Here is a 20,896-nt window from a genome sequence, read left to right as displayed (position 1 = left end):
TTGATTTCCATTTTCTTGAGGAGCACATACCTCACAACACACACACACACACACACACACACACACACACACACACACACACACACTCGTTCATTCTGCGGGTTAGAAAATTGGTAGGGGTCCCTGGGAGCTACAGGTTTCCTAGTCATGTCTGCACCTAAGAACAGTAGGGTCTTGTCTGGCTCTTCTTATGAACGGTCCCCCAGCCCGGACTCCCCAAGATCCATGCTAGCCTCACCCAGCTTCTCCCTCTCCCCTCTCAGAAACTCAGACTTAAGAGGAAGCTCCTCACCAGGGATACGGAGCTACCATTCACCATCCCCTAGGGCTTCACCACACTCACCTCTGTCATCACCAGAATCCCACAAGCTCCCATTTCCCTTTCCTCACCGTGATGGGCAATCAATGAAGCCTTTGGGCTCTCCCGTGTCCTCCTCTGGGGATTCTTTAGAGTCACCAGGTTCATCAATAATATACCACATGTTCTTACTGCCATCACCCAGCAGCTCACAACCAGCTCTCGGGGAGACTCTTGTGTCTCTCAGCTACTCTCCAAACAACCCCAGATTTCAGCTGGAGTCAGCCCCCCACACCCAGGAATCACCTACAAACTCACGGGCCTCACGGTGCTCCTCCCCTATGTCTTTCATCTCTTCAACCCCAGGCCTCAGGGACTCCCCCGTGTCTCCCACTTACTCTCCAGCCATCCCCAGGTTTCTGCGGGAGTCAGCCCCATGCACCCAGGAGTCCCCCAGAGACTCACAGGTTTCGGGAGATTGTGAGCGGTCCCCCATCCCTGACGCCTCAGGATTCATGCCCGCCTCACCCAGCTTCTCCCTCTCCCCTCCCAGAAACTCAGACCCAAGGGTCAGCTCCCCACCAGGGATGTGGAAGTACTCTACATCATCCCGCAGGGCTTCACCACTCTCACATCCATCATCAACAGAATTTCACAACGTTACATTTCCCTTTCCTAACCAAGCAGGACAATCACTCATGTCATTGTGCTCTCCCGTGTCCTCCTCCGGAGATTCTTCACAGTCACCTCATTCATCAATAATATACCATATGTTCCTACTGCCATCATCCAGCAGCTCACCCCCAGCCGTCAATGACTCTCCTGTCTGTCCCAGCTACTCTCCAACTACGCCCAGATTTCAGCGGGAGTCGGTCTCCCACACCCCAGAAGCACCTACAAACTCACAGACTTCAGTGAGATCCTCGCCAGTCTCTCTCACGTCTTCACCCCCAGCCCTTACGGACCCTCCTGTCTCTCTCAACTACTATCCAACCACGCCCACATTTCAGCGGGAGTCAGTTCCAGCAACCCAGGGATCACCAGCAAGCTCACCACTTTCACTGAGTTACTCCCCAGTCTCTAGCACGTCTTTATCCCCAACCCTCAGGGACTCTCCTGTCTGTCCCAGCTACTCTCCAACCACGCCCACATTTCAGCGACAGTCAGTTGCAGGCACCCAGAAATCACCACCAAACTCACCCATTTCACTGCGTTACTCCCCAGTCTCTCTCATGTCTTCACCATCCCTCAGGGACTCTCCTGCCTGTCCCAGCTACTCTCCAACCACGCCCACATTTCAGCGGGAGTCACTTCCAGGCACCCCGGAATCACCACCAAACTCACCAATTTCACTCAATTACTCCCCAGTCTCCCTCATGTCTTCACCAGCCCTCAGGGACTCTCCTGTGGGTCCCAACTACTCTCAAACCACGCCCACATTTCAGCGGGAGTCAGTTCCAGGCACCCCGGAATCACCACCAAACTCACCAGTTTCACTCAATTACTCTCCAGTCTCTCTCATGTCTTCACCAGCCCTCAGGGACTCTCCTGCCTGTCCCAGCTACTCTCCAGCCACGCCCAGATGTCAGCTGGAATCAGTTCCAGGCACCCCGGAGTCACCACCAAACTCACCAGTTTCACTGAGTTACTCCCCGGTCTCTCTCCTGTCTTCACCCCCAGCCCTCAGGGACTCTCCTGTGTGTCCCCGCTACTCTCCAACCACGCCCAGATTTCAGCGGGAGTCAGTTCCAGGCACCCAGGGATCACCTACACACTCCCCAGTTTCACTGAGTTACTCCCCGGTCTCTCTCATGTCTTCACCCCCAGCCCCCTGGGACTCCCCTGTCTGTCCCAGCTACTCTCCTGCCACGCCCAGATTCCAGCGGGAGTCAGCCTCCTGCATTCCGGAGTCACCTACAGACTCACAGACCTCACTGAGATCCTCCCTGGTCTCTCTCAGGTCTTTGCCCTCAGCCCACAGGGACTCTTGTGTCTCTTTCAGCTACTCTCAAAAGTTCTCTGGATTCCAGCTGGAGTCGGTTCCAGGCACCCAGGACACAACACCAAACTCACCAATTTCACTGACTTACTCCCCATTCTCGCTCATGTTGTCACCTCCAGCCCTCAGGGACTCTTCTGTCTCTCTCAGCTACTCTCCAACCATCTCCCGATTTCACCTGGAGTCAGCTTCCCACACCCAAGAGTCACCTGCAGACTCACGGACCTTACTGCATCCCTCCCCCATTTCCTTCACCTCTTCACTCCCAGCCTTCAGGGACTCTCCAGCGTCTCCCAGCTTCTCTCCAGCCTTCCCCAGATTTCTGCCGCAGTCAGCCCCAGGCACCCAGGAGAACCCTAGACACTCACAGGCCTCACGAGACGATCTCCCTATGACCTGTATCTATACAGGGATGGCTCCCACCTATCCCTCAGTGACCCCAAACCCATCTCCACTTACACTCAGACACTCCCAGGGCCTGACAGCTACTCCCCGTTATTGTCCTTCAGTTCGAAGCCCTGGCCAATCTACTAGCCAACATGACGCAGTTACCTGGCCATTTCTCCACATTTCTGGTGCGGGCCCCACACCCAGCCGCAGAAGAGCCTCTCCTGCATTCCGTCCTCACACACAGGCCTGTCCATCTACTTGCTACTGTCACACTCTTGCCAGCAGAAGAGGCCCCTGTATTGGCCGTTATCACCACCCAGGCTATCCTCACCCCACAGCTGTGCAGCGGGACCCTCCTGCTGGCCCACGTGGCTGCCAGAGCCCGTGCGGACACGAACCTCCAGCATGTCGGCGTCCCTGCGGGCGCCACTACCGGTGACATGGCTAGCATGACCCTCCTCCCTGGCAGTGACACTGTTGATGTGAGCCCCACTTGCAGATCTGTCATTTGCACATAAGGCCATTTCCCCTTTTCTCTCTCTCTTCCGTTCACAGGGCTATTCATTCTCTCTGTTTCTGCCTCCGTTTCAGATATTTACTCACCTTTTTCCTCTTTCACTCTGTCTGCCGTGGTCTCGATGAGAGTGTGCCACATAAGATTCCCCCATTAAAAGTCATGAATTGAGTGGCTTTTACTGTATTTCTGGTTGTGCACATTCCATTTTAATTCGCAATCCATTTTAGAACATTTTATCACCACCGACCAGAGAAAAACCCTGTAAACATTGGACACTCCTCATTCTCTCTCAAACCCTCTCCCTGACCCTCAGCCCTAGGTAACAACTACATAGAGCGATCAACCCCATATCCATAGATTTCCATATTGTGGGCATTTCATATAAACACAATTGCACAATATGTGAGCTTTTGTGACTGACTTTACACTTAGCACAATATTTTCAACATTCATCCACATTGTAGCCATACCCACAGTGGGAAACCATTTTCTTTCTTTTTGGTTTTAGTAACACCGGGTGTTTTCTCCTTCCTTCCTTCTCTCCTTCCTTCCTTCCTTCCTTCCTTCCTTCCTTCCTTCTCTCCTTCCTTCCTTCCTTCCTTCCTTCCTTCCTTCCTTCCTCCTATTTCTCTCTTACACCTTCTGCCCTCTCTGCTTCCTAGGCCTTAGCTGCATCCTACATTCTGCGTTTTTTTTTGGGAAATCCTCGGCAATTTCCGGAAAATTGTGTTATTGTTACTATTTACTGCTGTCTCCCCTTGATGATTCTCCATCAATTGTAAACCTCTATTGGTTTTTCCCAAGTCACTAAGTATATTTAAATAAGGTACTCCTGTTTTTCTTTATACAGCCATTTCTGGAGTACAGGGTCACATACTCAAAATCACTGTGTAACTCAAAAACTCATCTAATATCCCAATATACCCATCACAAAGTTGAAAAATCATAAATCAAATCATCATAAGTCACGGTTTGTCCGTGGATATGGGCTTCATCAATTCCATTGTATTCAATAATGCTGTCCACCATTAACAGTGGCAGACTGTTGGGGAGTGGATTTTGATAGCATTTTAAAAAACAGTTATTAGAGGGATACTTTAACCTGACTGAATATCTCATCTAATTGTATTAGCACGGTGAATGATTATGTGAAATGTTTTGAGACAGAGTAGTACATTTGTGAATGAAATTGTATGGCTTTTTTCACTTAGTAGGAACCTTTGTGTGCGGAAAGCTGAGAAAATTACTTTCTGCTGTAGAGTCTGGCATTCATTGTAGATTAAAGCTTATTTTTCTGCGAATAAATCTTATTCAATAAAATACGATTTTCTGAAATAAAAAAAAAGCACTTGTGATGTGAACTCATTATCCTCAGCAAAGTAATCCGGAAAAGAAAACCAAACACCATAGTCTCACTTATCATGGGAGCTGAAAAATGGGATCACATGGACACAGGAAGGGGAACAACACACACTGGGGCCTGTCGGGAAGCAGAGCATTAGGAAAAACAGCTAATGCATGCCGGGCTTAATAACTAGGTGATGGGTTGACAGGTGCAGCAAACCACCATGGCACACGTTTACCTTTGTAACAAATCTGCACATCCTGCACATATACCCCAGAACTTAGAAACGAAACGAAACGAAACGGAAAAACAATAACAAAAGGCTAGCGGCAAACTAAAGTTTCAAACTCAGAATGTGACGGACCCACTTTGGTTCAAATCATGGTTCTCAACCCAGGTGCCATAAGGTCAGGATAAAGAATTTGGTTACATATTGTAAATAAGACATACAGCAAATGACTAGAAAAGTTATTCTCAACCTATGTGTGTCTTGTAATTCAAGGATGACGCTATCTACCGGGACACAGCATTAGATTCCAAAGGGCTCAGTCCCGCAAGACTGGCCTCCCACTCTAATAACAATGGGAAGCCCAGCGTTGTTTTACCTCTGCTTCTTAGCAACTGGCTATAAATCGGGTTTCCACCACTCGCAGTTTTAGTTGCATTAATTTGCTGGAAGAGTTCACAGCACGCAGGGAAACACTTACATTTACCATGTTATTATAGCGGATGGTGCCAAAAGTTCAGAAAAAAGACTTTGGGCCCGGCATGTGGGGAGGGGCGCACTACCTTCCTGGAAGTGTTATCCAGAAGCCCTCTAAACCCAGTCCTTTCGGGTTTTTATGGAGACCTCATTCTATAGGCATGATGGGTTAAACCATAGGCTATTGGTGAGCAACTCAACCTGAGGCTCTCAACCCTCCCTGGAAATTGGGGTTGAGGCTTTGCCATTCTCAGTCTGAGTAAAGGAATTTACATGAACGGAATTTTAAAAGAGATTAGCATAGCTGGAAACTTAATTAGGTGATTGAATTATCCGGAGCCACACCTTGATGTTCCTAACCCGAGCACCCTCATCCAACGAATGCTCCACCCAACTGGCTCCCAAGTCTCTACGTGGTTCCAGAGCAAAGGAATGTTTATACAAGGCATATCTCCACGTTTTCTTCAAAGCCTTTTCGCTTCCACGGGTAATTCTTCAACTGCCATGCATCAGGGTCAGGGGGAGGGCTTGTTACAACACAGATCTGTGGATCTCCGGGGTTTGAGGGTTGAAAGGACGCTGCTGGTGTCAAAACCACAAGGTGAGAACCACAGAACCACTAGTTGGTTTTCAGTGTTTCAGTGCATTTAATTCATAATCTATTTGGCCAAGAAAACTTGTAAGCTCTTAGATTGTCCCAAATGTGGCGCGTGAAATCAAATCAGGAGAAGAGTTTCCTAGGAGGTGTAGCCTGGGAAAGTTGGGGGTGACTGATGGAAAGGAGGAGCGAAGCTCCGCCCTTTCCGCTGCTAGGCTGCGCCCGAGGCTATTGAAACCCACCCTGGCGGGCCTGTACTCAGATCTTCGCAGAGCGGAGCAGCGGCCGGAGCGTTTTGCGGGCTCTGCGTGGACTTGCAGCTTACAGCGTCTTGCGACTTGGAAGCGGATTCAGAGGACAGGACAGAACACTTGGGTAAGTGTATCTCTGTCTGTCTGTCTGTCTGTCTGTCTGTCTGTCTCATTGGTTGGTTGATTTCCATTTTCTTGAGGAGCACATACCTCACAACACACACACACACACACACACACACACACACACACACACACACACACTCGTTCATTCTGCGGGTTAGAAAATTGGTAGGTGTCCCTGGGAGCTACAGGTTTCCTAGTCATGTCTGCACCTAAGAACAGTAGGGTCTTGTCTGGCTCTTCTTATGAACGGTCCCCCAGCCCGGACTCCCCAAGATCCATGCTAGCCTCACCCAGCTTCTCCCTCTCCCCTCTCAGAAACTCAGACTTAAGAGGAAGCTCCTCACCAGGGATACGGAGCTACCATTCACCATCCCCTAGGGCTTCACCACACTCACCTCTGTCATCACCAGAATCCCACAAGCTCCCATTTCCCTTTCCTCACCGTGATGGGCAATCAATGAAGCCTTTGGGCTCTCCCGTGTCCTCCTCTGGGGATTCTTTAGAGTCACCAGGTTCATCAATAATATACCACATGTTCTTACTGCCATCACCCAGCAGCTCACAACCAGCTCTCGGGGAGACTCTTGTGTCTCTCAGCTACTCTCCAAACAACCCCAGATTTCAGCTGGAGTCAGCCCCCCACACCCAGGAATCACCTACAAACTCACGGGCCTCACGGTGCTCCTCCCCTATGTCTTTCATCTCTTCAACCCCAGGCCTCAGGGACTCCCCCGTGTCTCCCACTTACTCTCCAGCCATCCCCAGGTTTCTGCGGGAGTCAGCCCCATGCACCCAGGAGTCCCCCAGAGACTCACAGGTTTCGGGAGATTGTGAGCGGTCCCCCATCCCTGACGCCTCAGGATTCATGCCCGCCTCACCCAGCTTCTCCCTCTCCCCTCCCAGAAACTCAGACCCAAGGGTCAGCTCCCCACCAGGGATGTGGAAGTACTCTACATCATCCCGCAGGGCTTCACCACTCTCACATCCATCATCAACAGAATTTCACAACGTTACATTTCCCTTTCCTAACCAAGCAGGACAATCACTCATGTCATTGTGCTCTCCCGTGTCCTCCTCCGGAGATTCTTCACAGTCACCTCATTCATCAATAATATACCATATGTTCCTACTGCCATCATCCAGCAGCTCACCCCCAGCCGTCAATGACTCTCCTGTCTGTCCCAGCTACTCTCCAACTACGCCCAGATTTCAGCGGGAGTCGGTCTCCCACACCCCAGAAGCACCTACAAACTCACAGACTTCAGTGAGATCCTCGCCAGTCTCTCTCACGTCTTCACCCCCAGCCCTTACGGACCCTCCTGTCTCTCTCAACTACTATCCAACCACGCCCACATTTCAGCGGGAGTCAGTTCCAGCAACCCAGGGATCACCAGCAAGCTCACCACTTTCACTGAGTTACTCCCCAGTCTCTAGCACGTCTTTATCCCCAACCCTCAGGGACTCTCCTGTCTGTCCCAGCTACTCTCCAACCACGCCCACATTTCAGCGACAGTCAGTTGCAGGCACCCAGAAATCACCACCAAACTCACCCATTTCACTGCGTTACTCCCCAGTCTCTCTCATGTCTTCACCATCCCTCAGGGACTCTCCTGCCTGTCCCAGCTACTCTCCAACCACGCCCACATTTCAGCGGGAGTCACTTCCAGGCACCCCGGAATCACCACCAAACTCACCAATTTCACTCAATTACTCCCCAGTCTCCCTCATGTCTTCACCAGCCCTCAGGGACTCTCCTGTGGGTCCCAACTACTCTCAAACCACGCCCACATTTCAGCGGGAGTCAGTTCCAGGCACCCCGGAATCACCACCAAACTCACCAGTTTCACTCAATTACTCTCCAGTCTCTCTCATGTCTTCACCAGCCCTCAGGGACTCTCCTGCCTGTCCCAGCTACTCTCCAGCCACGCCCAGATGTCAGCTGGAATCAGTTCCAGGCACCCCGGAGTCACCACCAAACTCACCAGTTTCACTGAGTTACTCCCCGGTCTCTCTCCTGTCTTCACCCCCAGCCCTCAGGGACTCTCCTGTGTGTCCCCGCTACTCTCCAACCACGCCCAGATTTCAGCGGGAGTCAGTTCCAGGCACCCAGGGATCACCTACACACTCCCCAGTTTCACTGAGTTACTCCCCGGTCTCTCTCATGTCTTCACCCCCAGCCCCCTGGGACTCCCCTGTCTGTCCCAGCTACTCTCCTGCCACGCCCAGATTCCAGCGGGAGTCAGCCTCCTGCATTCCGGAGTCACCTACAGACTCACAGACCTCACTGAGATCCTCCCTGGTCTCTCTCAGGTCTTTGCCCTCAGCCCACAGGGACTCTTGTGTCTCTTTCAGCTACTCTCAAAAGTTCTCTGGATTCCAGCTGGAGTCGGTTCCAGGCACCCAGGACACAACACCAAACTCACCAATTTCACTGACTTACTCCCCATTCTCGCTCATGTTGTCACCTCCAGCCCTCAGGGACTCTTCTGTCTCTCTCAGCTACTCTCCAACCATCTCCCGATTTCACCTGGAGTCAGCTTCCCACACCCAAGAGTCACCTGCAGACTCACGGACCTTACTGCATCCCTCCCCCATTTCCTTCACCTCTTCACTCCCAGCCTTCAGGGACTCTCCAGCGTCTCCCAGCTTCTCTCCAGCCTTCCCCAGATTTCTGCCGCAGTCAGCCCCAGGCACCCAGGAGAACCCTAGACACTCACAGGCCTCACGAGACGATCTCCCTATGACCTGTATCTATACAGGGATGGCTCCCACCTATCCCTCAGTGACCCCAAACCCATCTCCACTTACACTCAGACACTCCCAGGGCCTGACAGCTACTCCCCGTTATTGTCCTTCAGTTCGAAGCCCTGGCCAATCTACTAGCCAACATGACGCAGTTACCTGGCCATTTCTCCACATTTCTGGTGCGGGCCCCACACCCAGCCGCAGAAGAGCCTCTCCTGCATTCCGTCCTCACACACAGGCCTGTCCATCTACTTGCTACTGTCACACTCTTGCCAGCAGAAGAGGCCCCTGTATTGGCCGTTATCACCACCCAGGCTATCCTCACCCCACAGCTGTGCAGCGGGACCCTCCTGCTGGCCCACGTGGCTGCCAGAGCCCGTGCGGACACGAACCTCCAGCATGTCGGCGTCCCTGCGGGCGCCACTACCGGTGACATGGCTAGCATGACCCTCCTCCCTGGCAGTGACACTGTTGATGTGAGCCCCACTTGCAGATCTGTCATTTGCACATAAGGCCATTTCCCCTTTTCTCTCTCTCTTCCGTTCACAGGGCTATTCATTCTCTCTGTTTCTGCCTCCGTTTCAGATATTTACTCACCTTTTTCCTCTTTCACTCTGTCTGCCGTGGTCTCGATGAGAGTGTGCCACATAAGATTCCCCCATTAAAAGTCATGAATTGAGTGGCTTTTACTGTATTTCTGGTTGTGCACATTCCATTTTAATTCGCAATCCATTTTAGAACATTTTATCACCACCGACCAGAGAAAAACCCTGTAAACATTGGACACTCCTCATTCTCTCTCAAACCCTCTCCCTGACCCTCAGCCCTAGGTAACAACTACATAGAGCGATCAACCCCATATCCATAGATTTCCATATTGTGGGCATTTCATATAAACACAATTGCACAATATGTGAGCTTTTGTGACTGACTTTACACTTAGCACAATATTTTCAACATTCATCCACATTGTAGCCATACCCACAGTGGGAAACCATTTTCTTTCTTTTTGGTTTTAGTAACACCGGGTGTTTTCTCCTTCCTTCCTTCTCTCCTTCCTTCCTTCCTTCCTTCCTTCCTTCCTTCCTTCCTTCTCTCCTTCCTTCCTTCCTTCCTTCCTTCCTTCCTTCCTTCCTTCCTTCCTTCCTCCTATTTCTCTCTTACACCTTCTGCCCTCTCTGCTTCCTAGGCCTTAGCTGCATCCTACATTCTGCGTTTTTTTTTGGGAAATCCTCGGCAATTTCCGGAAAATTGTGTTATTGTTACTATTTACTGCTGTCTCCCCTTGATGATTCTCCATCAATTGTAAACCTCTATTGGTTTTTCCCAAGTCACTAAGTATATTTAAATAAGGTACTCCTGTTTTTCTTTATACAGCCATTTCTGGAGTACAGGGTCACATACTCAAAATCACTGTGTAACTCAAAAACTCATCTAATATCCCAATATACCCATCACAAAGTTGAAAAATCATAAATCAAATCATCATAAGTCACGGTTTGTCCGTGGATATGGGCTTCATCAATTCCATTGTATTCAATAATGCTGTCCACCATTAACAGTGGCAGACTGTTGGGGAGTGGATTTTGATAGCATTTTAAAAAACAGTTATTAGAGGGATACTTTAACCTGACTGAATATCTCATCTAATTGTATTAGCACGGTGAATGATTATGTGAAATGTTTTGAGACAGAGTAGTACATTTGTGAATGAAATTGTATGGCTTTTTTCACTTAGTAGGAACCTTTGTGTGCGGAAAGCTGAGAAAATTACTTTCTGCTGTAGAGTCTGGCATTCATTGTAGATTAAAGCTTATTTTTCTGCGAATAAATCTTATTCAATAAAATACGATTTTCTGAAATAAAAAAAAAGCACTTGTGATGTGAACTCATTATCCTCAGCAAAGTAATCCGGAAAAGAAAACCAAACACCATAGTCTCACTTATCATGGGAGCTGAAAAATGGGATCACATGGACACAGGAAGGGGAACAACACACACTGGGGCCTGTCGGGAAGCAGAGCATTAGGAAAAACAGCTAATGCATGCCGGGCTTAATAACTAGGTGATGGGTTGACAGGTGCAGCAAACCACCATGGCACACGTTTACCTTTGTAACAAATCTGCACATCCTGCACATATACCCCAGAACTTAGAAACGAAACGAAACGAAACGGAAAAACAATAACAAAAGGCTAGCGGCAAACTAAAGTTTCAAACTCAGAATGTGACGGACCCACTTTGGTTCAAATCATGGTTCTCAACCCAGGTGCCATAAGGTCAGGATAAAGAATTTGGTTACATATTTTAAATAAGACATACAGCAAATGACTAGAAAAGTTATTCTCAACCTATGTGTGTCTTGTAATTCAAGGATGACGCTATCTACCGGGACACAGCATTAGATTCCAAAGGGCTCAGTCCCGCAAGACTGGCCTCCCACTCTAATAACAATGGGAAGCCCAGCGTTGTTTTACCTCTGCTTCTTAGCAACTGGCTATAAATCGGGTTTCCACCACTCGCAGTTTTAGTTGCATTAATTTGCTGGAAGAGTTCACAGCACGCAGGGAAACACTTACATTTACCATGTTATTATAGCGGATGGTGCCAAAAGTTCAGAAAAAAGACTTTGGGCCCGGCATGTGGGGAGGGGCGCACTACCTTCCTGGAAGTGTTATCCAGAAGCCCTCTAAACCCAGTCCTTTCGGGTTTTTATGGAGACCTCATTCTATAGGCATGATGGGTTAAACCATAGGCTATTGGTGAGCAACTCAACCTGAGGCTCTCAACCCTCCCTGGAAATTGGGGTTGAGGCTTTGCCATTCTCAGTCTGAGTAAAGGAATTTACATGAACGGAATTTTAAAAGAGATTAGCATAGCTGGAAACTTAATTAGGTGATTGAATTATCCGGAGCCACACCTTGATGTTCCTAACCCGAGCACCCTCATCCAACGAATGCTCCACCCAACTGGCTCCCAAGTCTCTACGTGGTTCCAGAGCAAAGGAATGTTTATACAAGGCATATCTCCACGTTTTCTTCAAAGCCTTTTCGCTTCCACGGGTAATTCTTCAACTGCCATGCATCAGGGTCAGGGGGAGGGCTTGTTACAACACAGATCTGTGGATCTCCGGGGTTTGAGGGTTGAAAGGACGCTGCTGGTGTCAAAACCACAAGGTGAGAACCACAGAACCACTAGTTGGTTTTCAGTGTTTCAGTGCATTTAATTCATAATCTATTTGGCCAAGAAAACTTGTAAGCTCTTAGATTGTCCCAAATGTGGCGCGTGAAATCAAATCAGGAGAAGAGTTTCCTAGGAGGTGTAGCCTGGGAAAGTTGGGGGTGACTGATGGAAAGGAGGAGCGAAGCTCCGCCCTTTCCGCTGCTAGGCTGCGCCCGAGGCTATTGAAACCCACCCTGGCGGGCCTGTACTCAGATCTTCGCAGAGCGGAGCAGCGGCCGGAGCGTTTTGCGGGCTCTGCGTGGACTTGCAGCTTACAGCGTCTTGCGACTTGGAAGCGGATTCAGAGGACAGGACAGAACACTTGGGTAAGTGTATCTCTGTCTGTCTGTCTGTCTGTCTGTCTGTCTGTCTCATTGGTTGGTTGATTTCCATTTTCTTGAGGAGCACATACCTCACAACACACACACACACACACACACACACACACACACACACACACACACACACACACTCGTTCATTCTGCGGGTTAGAAAATTGGTAGGGGTCCCTGGGAGCTACAGGTTTCCTAGTCATGTCTGCACCTAAGAACAGTAGGGTCTTGTCTGGCTCTTCTTATGAACGGTCCCCCAGCCCGGACTCCCCAAGATCCATGCTAGCCTCACCCAGCTTCTCCCTCTCCCCTCTCAGAAACTCAGACTTAAGAGGAAGCTCCTCACCAGGGATACGGAGCTACCATTCACCATCCCCTAGGGCTTCACCACACTCACCTCTGTCATCACCAGAATCCCACAAGCTCCCATTTCCCTTTCCTCACCGTGATGGGCAATCAATGAAGCCTTTGGGCTCTCCCGTGTCCTCCTCTGGGGATTCTTTAGAGTCACCAGGTTCATCAATAATATACCACATGTTCTTACTGCCATCACCCAGCAGCTCACAACCAGCTCTCGGGGAGACTCTTGTGTCTCTCAGCTACTCTCCAAACAACCCCAGATTTCAGCTGGAGTCAGCCCCCCACACCCAGGAATCACCTACAAACTCACGGGCCTCACGGTGCTCCTCCCCTATGTCTTTCATCTCTTCAACCCCAGGCCTCAGGGACTCCCCCGTGTCTCCCACTTACTCTCCAGCCATCCCCAGGTTTCTGCGGGAGTCAGCCCCATGCACCCAGGAGTCCCCCAGAGACTCACAGGTTTCGGGAGATTGTGAGCGGTCCCCCATCCCTGACGCCTCAGGATTCATGCCCGCCTCACCCAGCTTCTCCCTCTCCCCTCCCAGAAACTCAGACCCAAGGGTCAGCTCCCCACCAGGGATGTGGAAGTACTCTACATCATCCCGCAGGGCTTCACCACTCTCACATCCATCATCAACAGAATTTCACAACGTTACATTTCCCTTTCCTAACCAAGCAGGACAATCACTCATGTCATTGTGCTCTCCCGTGTCCTCCTCCGGAGATTCTTCACAGTCACCTCATTCATCAATAATATACCATATGTTCCTACTGCCATCATCCAGCAGCTCACCCCCAGCCGTCAATGACTCTCCTGTCTGTCCCAGCTACTCTCCAACTACGCCCAGATTTCAGCGGGAGTCGGTCTCCCACACCCCAGAAGCACCTACAAACTCACAGACTTCAGTGAGATCCTCGCCAGTCTCTCTCACGTCTTCACCCCCAGCCCTTACGGACCCTCCTGTCTCTCTCAACTACTATCCAACCACGCCCACATTTCAGCGGGAGTCAGTTCCAGCAACCCAGGGATCACCAGCAAGCTCACCACTTTCACTGAGTTACTCCCCAGTCTCTAGCACGTCTTTATCCCCAACCCTCAGGGACTCTCCTGTCTGTCCCAGCTACTCTCCAACCACGCCCACATTTCAGCGACAGTCAGTTGCAGGCACCCAGAAATCACCACCAAACTCACCCATTTCACTGCGTTACTCCCCAGTCTCTCTCATGTCTTCACCATCCCTCAGGGACTCTCCTGCCTGTCCCAGCTACTCTCCAACCACGCCCACATTTCAGCGGGAGTCACTTCCAGGCACCCCGGAATCACCACCAAACTCACCAATTTCACTCAATTACTCCCCAGTCTCCCTCATGTCTTCACCAGCCCTCAGGGACTCTCCTGTGGGTCCCAACTACTCTCAAACCACGCCCACATTTCAGCGGGAGTCAGTTCCAGGCACCCCGGAATCACCACCAAACTCACCAGTTTCACTCAATTACTCTCCAGTCTCTCTCATGTCTTCACCAGCCCTCAGGGACTCTCCTGCCTGTCCCAGCTACTCTCCAGCCACGCCCAGATGTCAGCTGGAATCAGTTCCAGGCACCCCGGAGTCACCACCAAACTCACCAGTTTCACTGAGTTACTCCCCGGTCTCTCTCCTGTCTTCACCCCCAGCCCTCAGGGACTCTCCTGTGTGTCCCCGCTACTCTCCAACCACGCCCAGATTTCAGCGGGAGTCAGTTCCAGGCACCCAGGGATCACCTACACACTCCCCAGTTTCACTGAGTTACTCCCCGGTCTCTCTCATGTCTTCACCCCCAGCCCCCTGGGACTCCCCTGTCTGTCCCAGCTACTCTCCTGCCACGCCCAGATTCCAGCGGGAGTCAGCCTCCTGCATTCCGGAGTCACCTACAGACTCACAGACCTCACTGAGATCCTCCCTGGTCTCTCTCAGGTCTTTGCCCTCAGCCCACAGGGACTCTTGTGTCTCTTTCAGCTACTCTCAAAAGTTCTCTGGATTCCAGCTGGAGTCGGTTCCAGGCACCCAGGACACAACACCAAACTCACCAATTTCACTGACTTACTCCCCATTCTCGCTCATGTTGTCACCTCCAGCCCTCAGGGACTCTTCTGTCTCTCTCAGCTACTCTCCAACCATCTCCCGATTTCACCTGGAGTCAGCTTCCCACACCCAAGAGTCACCTGCAGACTCACGGACCTTACTGCATCCCTCCCCCATTTCCTTCACCTCTTCACTCCCAGCCTTCAGGGACTCTCCAGCGTCTCCCAGCTTCTCTCCAGCCTTCCCCAGATTTCTGCCGCAGTCAGCCCCAGGCACCCAGGAGAACCCTAGACACTCACAGGCCTCACGAGACGATCTCCCTATGACCTGTATCTATACAGGGATGGCTCCCACCTATCCCTCAGTGACCCCAAACCCATCTCCACTTACACTCAGACACTCCCAGGGCCTGACAGCTACTCCCCGTTATTGTCCTTCAGTTCGAAGCCCTGGCCAATCTACTAGCCAACATGACGCAGTTACCTGGCCATTTCTCCACATTTCTGGTGCGGGCCCCACACCCAGCCGCAGAAGAGCCTCTCCTGCATTCCGTCCTCACACACAGGCCTGTCCATCTACTTGCTACTGTCACACTCTTGCCAGCAGAAGAGGCCCCTGTATTGGCCGTTATCACCACCCAGGCTATCCTCACCCCACAGCTGTGCAGCGGGACCCTCCTGCTGGCCCACGTGGCTGCCAGAGCCCGTGCGGACACGAACCTCCAGCATGTCGGCGTCCCTGCGGGCGCCACTACCGGTGACATGGCTAGCATGACCCTCCTCCCTGGCAGTGACACTGTTGATGTGAGCCCCACTTGCAGATCTGTCATTTGCACATAAGGCCATTTCCCCTTTTCTCTCTCTCTTCCGTTCACAGGGCTATTCATTCTCTCTGTTTCTGCCTCCGTTTCAGATATTTACTCACCTTTTTCCTCTTTCACTCTGTCTGCCGTGGTCTCGATGAGAGTGTGCCACATAAGATTCCCCCATTAAAAGTCATGAATTGAGTGGCTTTTACTGTATTTCTGGTTGTGCACATTCCATTTTAATTCGCAATCCATTTTAGAACATTTTATCACCACCGACCAGAGAAAAACCCTGTAAACATTGGACACTCCTCATTCTCTCTCAAACCCTCTCCCTGACCCTCAGCCCTAGGTAACAACTACATAGAGCGATCAACCCCATATCCATAGATTTCCATATTGTGGGCATTTCATATAAACACAATTGCACAATATGTGAGCTTTTGTGACTGACTTTACACTTAGCACAATATTTTCAACATTCATCCACATTGTAGCCATACCCACAGTGGGAAACCATTTTCTTTCTTTTTGGTTTTAGTAACACCGGGTGTTTTCTCCTTCCTTCCTTCTCTCCTTCCTTCCTTCCTTCCTTCCTTCCTTCCTTCCTTCCTTCCTTCTCTCCTTCCTTCCTTCCTTCCTTCCTTCCTTCCTTCCTTCCTCCTATTTCTCTCTTACACCTTCTGCCCTCTCTGCTTCCTAGGCCTTAGCTGCATCCTACATTCTGCGTTTTTTTTTGGGAAATCCTCGGCAATTTCCGGAAAATTGTGTTATTGTTACTATTTACTGCTGTCTCCCCTTGATGATTCTCCATCAATTGTAAACCTCTATTGGTTTTTCCCAAGTCACTAAGTATATTTAAATAAGGTACTCCTGTTTTTCTTTATACAGCCATTTCTGGAGTACAGGGTCACATACTCAAAATCACTGTGTAACTCAAAAACTCATCTAATATCCCAATATACCCATCACAAAGTTGAAAAATCATAAATCAAATCATCATAAGTCACGGTTTGTCCGTGGATATGGGCTTCATCAATTCCATTGTATTCAATAATGCTGTCCACCATTAACAGTGGCAGACTGTTGGGGAGTGGATTTTGATAGCATTTTAAAAAACAGTTATTAGAGGGATACTTTAACCTGACTGAATATCTCATCTAATTGTATTAGCACGGTGAATGATTATGTGAAATGTTTTGAGACAGAGTAGTACATTTGTGAATGAAATTGTATGGCTTTTTTCACTTAGTAGGAACCTTTGTGTGCGGAAAGCTGAGAAAATTACTTTCTGCTGTAGAGTCTGGCATTCATTGTAGATTAAAGCTTATTTTTCTGCGAATAAATCTTATTCAATAAAATACGATTTTCTGAAATAAAAAAAAAGCACTTGTGATGTGAACTCATTATCCTCAGCAAAGTAATCCGGAAAAGAAAACCAAACACCATAGTCTCACTTATCATGGGAGCTGAAAAATGGGATCACATGGACACAGGAAGGGGAACAACACACACTGGGGCCTGTCGGGAAGCAGAGCATTAGGAAAAACAGCTAATGCATGCCGGGCTTAATAACTAGGTGATGGGTTGACAGGTGCAGCAAACCACCATGGCACACGTTTACCTTTGTAACAAATCTGCACATCCTGCACATATACCCCAGAACTTAGAAACGAAACGAAACGAAACGGAAAAACAATAACAAAAGGCTAGCGGCAAACTAAAGTTTCAAACTCAGAATGTGACGGACCCACTTTGGTTCAAATCATGGTTCTCAACCCAGGTGCCATAAGGTCAGGATAAAGAATTTGGTTACATATTGTAAATAAGACATACAGCAAATGACTAGAAAAGTTATTCTCAACCTATGTGTGTCTTGTAATTCAAGGATGACGCTATCTACCGGGACACAGCATTAGATTCCAAAGGGCTCAGTCCCGCAAGACTGGCCTCCCACTCTAATAACAATGGGAAGCCCAGCGTTGTTTTACCTCTGCTTCTTAGCAACTGGCTATAAATCGGGTTTCCACCACTCGCAGTTTTAGTTGCATTAATTTGCTGGAAGAGTTCACAGCACGCAGGGAAACACTTACATTTACCATGTTATTATAGCGGATGGTGCCAAAAGTTCAGAAAAAAGACTTTGGGCCCGGCATGTGGGGAGGGGCGCACTACCTTCCTGGAAGTGTTATCCAGAAGCCCTCTAAACCCAGTCCTTTCGGGTTTTTATGGAGACCTCATTCTATAGGCATGATGGGTTAAACCATAGGCTATTGGTGAGCAACTCAACCTGAGGCTCTCAACCCTCCCTGGAAATTGGGGTTGAGGCTTTGCCATTCTCAGTCTGAGTAAAGGAATTTACATGAACGGAATTTTAAAAGAGATTAGCATAGCTGGAAACTTAATTAGGTGATTGAATTATCCGGAGCCACACCTTGATGTTCCTAACCCGAGCACCCTCATCCAACGAATGCTCCACCCAACTGGCTCCCAAGTCTCTACGTGGTTCCAGAGCAAAGGAATGTTTATACAAGGCATATCTCCACGTTTTCTTCAAAGCCTTTTCGCTTCCACGGGTAATTCTTCAACTGCCATGCATCAGGGTCAGGGGGAGGGCTTGTTACAACACAGATCTGTGGATCTCCGGGGTTTGAGGGTTGAAAGGACGCTGCTGGTGTCAAAACCACAAGGTGAGAACCACAGAACCACTAGTTGGTTTTCAGTGTTTCAGTGCATTTAATTCATAATCTATTTGGCCAAGAAAACTTGTAAGCTCTTAGATTGTCCCAAATGTGGCGCGTGAAATCAAATCAGGAGAAGAGTTTCCTAGGAGGTGTAGCCTGGGAAAGTTGGGGGTGACTGATGGAAAGGAGGAGCGAAGCTCCGCCCTTTCCGCTGCTAGGCTGCGCCCGAGGCTATTGAAACCCACCCTGGCGGGCCTGTACTCAGATCTTCGCAGAGCGGAGCAGCGGCCGGAGCGTTTTGCGGGCTCTGCGTGGACTTGCAGCTTACAGCGTCTTGCGACTTGGAAGCGGATTCAGAGGACAGGACAGAACACTTGGGTAAGTGTATCTCTGTCTGTCTGTCTGTCTGTCTGTCTGTCTGTCTCATTGGTTGGTTGATTTCCATTTTCTTGAGGAGCACATACCTCACAACACACACACACACACACACACACACACACACACACACACACACACACACACACTCGTTCATTCTGCGGGTTAGAAAATTGGTAGGGGTCCCTGGGAGCTACAGGTTTCCTAGTCATGTCTGCACCTAAGAACAGTAGGGTCTTGTCTGGCTCTTCTTATGAACGGTCCCCCAGCCCGGACTCCCCAAGATCCATGCTAGCCTCACCCAGCTTCTCCCTCTCCCCTCTCAGAAACTCAGACTTAAGAGGAAGCTCCTCACCAGGGATACGGAGCTACCATTCACCATCCCCTAGGGCTTCACCACACTCACCTCTGTCATCACCAGAATCCCACAAGCTCCCATTTCCCTTTCCTCACCGTGATGGGCAATCAATGAAGCCTTTGGGCTCTCCCGTGTCCTCCTCTGGGGATTCTTTAGAGTCACCAGGTTCATCAATAATATACCACATGTTCTTACTGCCATCACCCAGCAGCTCACAACCAGCTCTCGGGGAGACTCTTGTGTCTCTCAGCTACTCTCCAAACAACCCCAGATTTCAGCTGGAGTCAGCCCCCCACACCCAGGAATCACCTACAAACTCACGGGCCTCACGGTGCTCCTCCCCTATGTCTTTCATCTCTTCAACCCCAGGCCTCAGGGACTCCCCCGTGTCTCCCACTTACTCTCCAGCCATCCCCAGGTTTCTGCGGGAGTCAGCCCCATGCACCCAGGAGTCCCCCAGAGACTCACAGGTTTCGGGAGATTGTGAGCGGTCCCCCATCCCTGACGCCTCAGGATTCATGCCCGCCTCACCCAGCTTCTCCCTCTCCCCTCCCAGAAACTCAGACCCAAGGGTCAGCTCCCCACCAGGGATGTGGAAGTACTCTACATCATCCCGCAGGGCTTCACCACTCTCACATCCATCATCAACAGAATTTCACAACGTTACATTTCCCTTTCCTAACCAAGCAGGACAATCACTCATGTCATTGTGCTCTCCCGTGTCCTCCTCCGGAGATTCTTCACAGTCACCTCATTCATCAATAATATACCATATGTTCCTACTGCCATCATCCAGCAGCTCACCCCCAGCCGTCAATGACTCTCCTGTCTGTCCCAGCTACTCTCCAACTACGCCCAGATTTCAGCGGGAGTCGGTCTCCCACACCCCAGAAGCACCTACAAACTCACAGACTTCAGTGAGATCCTCGCCAGTCTCTCTCACGTCTTCACCCCCAGCCCTTACGGACCCTCCTGTCTCTCTCAACTACTATCCAACCACGCCCACATTTCAGCGGGAGTCAGTTCCAGCAACCCAGGGATCACCAGCAAGCTCACCACTTTCACTGAGTTACTCCCCAGTCTCTAGCACGTCTTTATCCCCAACCCTCAGGGACTCTCCTGTCTGTCCCAGCTACTCTCCAACCACGCCCACATTTCAGCGACAGTCAGTTGCAGGCACCCAGAAATCACCACCAAACTCACCCATTTCACTGCGTTACTCCCCAGTCTCTCTCATGTCTTCACCATCCCTCAGGGACTCTCCTGCCTGTCCCAGCTACTCTCCAACCACGCCCACATTTCAGCGGGAGTCACTTCCAGGCACCCCGGAATCACCACCAAACTCACCAATTTCACTCAATTACTCCCCAGTCTCCCTCATGTCTTCACCAGCCCTCAGGGACTCTCCTGTGGGTCCCAACTACTCTCAAACCACGCCCACATTTCAGCGGGAGTCAGTTCCAGGCACCCCGGAATCACCACCAAACTCACCAGTTTCACTCAATTACTCTCCAGTCTCTCTCATGTCTTCACCAGCCCTCAGGGACTCTCCTGCCTGTCCCAGCTACTCTCCAGCCACGCCCAGATGTCAGCTGGAATCAGTTCCAGGCACCCCGGAGTCACCACCAAACTCACCAGTTTCACTGAGTTACTCCCCGGTCTCTCTCCTGTCTTCACCCCCAGCCCTCAGGGACTCTCCTGTGTGTCCCCGCTACTCTCCAACCACGC

Source organism: Pongo pygmaeus, chromosome 14, assembly GCF_028885625.2.
Source record: "Pongo pygmaeus isolate AG05252 chromosome 14, NHGRI_mPonPyg2-v2.0_pri, whole genome shotgun sequence".
Lineage (NCBI taxonomy): Eukaryota > Metazoa > Chordata > Mammalia > Primates > Hominidae > Pongo > Pongo pygmaeus.
This window is presented reverse-complemented; position numbering follows the sequence as displayed.